Below are 3,881 nucleotides of genomic sequence, written 5' to 3' on the forward strand. Positions count from 1 at the left end.
TGGGATAAGCCTATTGTAGTAGACAACCGTTAATTAAGTCGTCATGCTAAGGCCTCATACGACCAACACACCAAAACAACAAACACCACTGACAAAGATTAGCATAGATCGGAAGGATCCATCTTGAAGATACACGAACATAGACCAACGATGAGCAGATCCGACCAAATCTAGCAAAGACAGATCCATTGGAGATATACCTCCACCCACCCACCGACGACACTAGACGCATCACGGAAACGGCGGCTAGGCAACTGTTTGAACAACATTTGTACGTTATTTTTTTCTTTTTTGATTTGTTTTCTATGTACAAATCTAATATTGCCTAGATGATAGGAAAGTATGATAGGAAAGTGCCGATCAACTGGATGTATTTGAACAGTACGTAAGAGTTTTGTTCATCAAAATATTTATTATAACTCTATAACTGTCAATATCATGTTAGTACTACATGGAATTTTTACACAAATTCTTGTCCAAAAACCATAAGAATCTAAAACTTTAATACATCACTAGCTGACTCATCACATTTAACTCTGACTTACCTTTTCTCGGCTTGTCAGTGACCCGCGACCATTTTTCTCTTTTCACCTTTTGAACAAAATTTCAATTATCCAAACATCAGTTACATGAGAGGAAAAAAAACTCTACAAACTACTGATGGCAATGGGTAGACTGGTTGGGGTACTTCTATATGTACTAATATTCGAATTCAATGTAATAAGAAATTAAAGGATATCAAACTGGTAACATCGCTACATTTTGCCATCTCTCATCCATCTTAATTCCTAAAAAAAAATACTAACTTCTCTGCTTATCTTAACTCATCAAACCAATGAGCCTTTTAGTCCTAGTGAAAATTAATATATAATATATTTGAGACACATATAGTGAATAATTAATTAATTATACATAACACCTCACAGCTAAACATCATACTACTTTAAATGAAAGTAGGTACAACTTTGCTTATCGATAGATTAAAACTAGCTAATTAGAGCTAACAAGGAGCTAATTAGTCCTCTCATCGAAGGAGAAGTTGTGCACGGCCGATGCGTTCCAGGAGCCCGTTGCCTTGTCTTCATGGGTGCGCCTCGGCTTCTACAGAACCGGCTCTTCGCCATCGTCGTCGGTGTCAATGAGGTATGCAACAACCGGAGTCATGGTGCTCGGTGTTACACTTAATGCCCAACACTCCGCGGTGAGCTTGGTGAGTCATGGATATGCTTTGGGATTGCAACTATGCTCAAAGATGGCTGGAATATTCTGATGGGATACCCAACAAAAAAGTGGCACATATGTATTTGAGGAAACAATACTTGCCAAAGCAGAACTACCTTCCCACTTTGAAATGGAAGTGGTTATGCTAGGATGTTGGAGTCTCTGGATCCAATGAAATGGGCTAGTATTCAGGAATATCCCACCAACAATCCAAAATTGGAGATATACTTTAAAGAATGACTTACATATCCTTAAAATAAAGATGAAGAACAAGTATTCAGAAGAATTTCAGAACTGGATAGTGTAAACATCTTGATCCAATGATGCTCATGTTTCCAAAAACAGGAGTTGGCTGAGTAGCCTTTTTGCTCACTTTTCAAAAAAAAAATCTTAGTTTTTTTTATCTTTTTTCTCATCCCTCTTTGTAACATACTACTATTATATTAATCATGGATGGAGAATCTTTGTGCAATGCTCGTAATATCATTTGATACGAATAGTGCTATGCTACACAGTACCTCAACCTAGCTAACACGGGTTCATGGAAATTTGTGTTGCCTCACGGCAAAGACATTACTAAAATGGACTTTACTAGTTTTGGTATAATGATGTATTCTCGGGCATCACTAAGCAACGGCAACAAAGTCGTGAAGAGATACTCGCAACCAGGTAGGTATTTCTGTGATTCAAATTCCACACTCCTAAACACTATTCATGTTTATGTTTCTGCCCAACACACCTTTTCATGGCAGCATGCAAGATTTCAAAGAGTTTGTTGATGTTATCATGTGTGACGGTGGGTTGTGGGAGGAGGAGGAGGGGGTCTTGAGCCATTGGGCCAGGGAAGTGTGTTTTGTTTTCACCCATTGCAACACACGGGCATTTGTGCTAGTATGAACTAAAGGTGATGACAGATGCTGAAATGAATCCTTTTTTCACTTATCGGTGGGACTGGGTGTAATTTATCGCAACTTTAGGGGCAATTCTCCGATGGATGGTAGGTGTAGATATACCCCTTTTGATCACACATATGTATACATAGTCGCAGCTATACTTTGCAACAATACTTAGCCTATGCACATGAAATGGTCCAACATAGAACTGCATTGCATGGTAGCTATACTCCTTAATTTTCCATGTACATCAGATACTATAAGATGTATATATACCTTGCATGCATGTGAAAAAAACACAAGCATCGCCGTCCATCATTAGATACTATAATTGAGCACTCCATGCCAAAAGCCAGCAGAGTAATTGAGCCGTACCTGCCAAAAGATAGTCCTTGCCAAAATCCAGTAGAGTAATTGTGCCGTATCTGCCAAAGGCTAGTCCCTGCCAAAAGCCAGTAGAGTACGTGATAATTACTTGCCAAAAGGCTCCTTGAGAGAGCCTCGTGAGTCAAGTTTTATAACATGGGCTCCTCTCCTATCCTCATCCACTCCATCGTCGTCACAACAACCACGAATCCCCCCTCGCGTACTCTCCCTCAAGGTCTCCCAACACTCCTTTCGGAGTCACCGCATTGCCATTGAGGCCGCCGCACTCATGACTCAGCACAATCCCCATCTCGCCTACATGTACGCCACGGTAAGCCCCCCCCCCCTCACCTGTATTGCCATCATGTGATTGAGGGGTGGGACTTACCATGGCATACATGGAGGTGATGTGGGTGTTGAGCTGGGCCCTAAGCGTGGCGGCCTCCATGGTTACTCACCATCAAATAAGAGATTGGAGTGCATCAGTAAATGAATGGATCCACTACGTTTGCGTCGATGGATGCATGCTAGGCTACCTAGCTACAGGACAGTATGAGCCATCGAACTCAATTAAATAAAATGTTTTGCAAAGATCAGAAACAAGGCACATATTAATATCCATCTAAATGAAGTCAACTACACATATAAAGATAGATTTCTATGCACACTGATTCTTTAGTGTAGGAGGATGATAGTTTGGCAATTGCTCAAGAAAATCCGCAAGCTATGGCAACTTATTTCTACAACAACCTTTTCCATGTTGATCTTCATCCATAGTTAGTGATCCAGTACATCCCCAGAAAAGTGACAACTTATATGAATGCCTTTTTGTGTCCTCTGTTCTCAGTAGAAGAGATGAAAAATGTTTTGTTTGTGATGAGCCCCAACAGATTGCAGATGTTGATGGTTTTACAATAGGATTTACGAAGAGAACTGGGGTCTAATTGGTGACACCATCACTAATGAGGTTCTTGGCTTTCTAACTGGTGCTCTTTGTTGGAGTTCACCCATGGATTGATCACATTACATGACAAACACGCACAACAACAAAATTGTGGCCAAGGGTCCTTGTCGTGCATTTTTTCTCTCTATTTCTTTCTTTCTTTCCTTTTTCTTCTTTTCCTCCCGGTACAATATTTTGTTACAGCACTGGTAGAAAAAGGGCCTATAGTCCCGGTTCGTAAGGGCCTTTAGTCCCGGTTCCTGAACCGGGACTAAAGTGTCGGTACTAATGCCCCAACCCTTTAGTCCCAGTTCAATCCAGAACCGGGACTGATGGGCCTCCACGTGGACAGTGCGCAGAGCCCAGTCAGGAGACCCTTTGGTCCCGGTTGGTGGCACCAACCGGGACCAATAGGCATCCACGCGTCAGCATTTCTGTGGCTGGGGTTTTTGTTTTTT

Source organism: Triticum dicoccoides, chromosome 3A (assembly GCF_002162155.2).
Source record: "Triticum dicoccoides isolate Atlit2015 ecotype Zavitan chromosome 3A, WEW_v2.0, whole genome shotgun sequence".
Lineage (NCBI taxonomy): Eukaryota > Viridiplantae > Streptophyta > Magnoliopsida > Poales > Poaceae > Triticum > Triticum dicoccoides.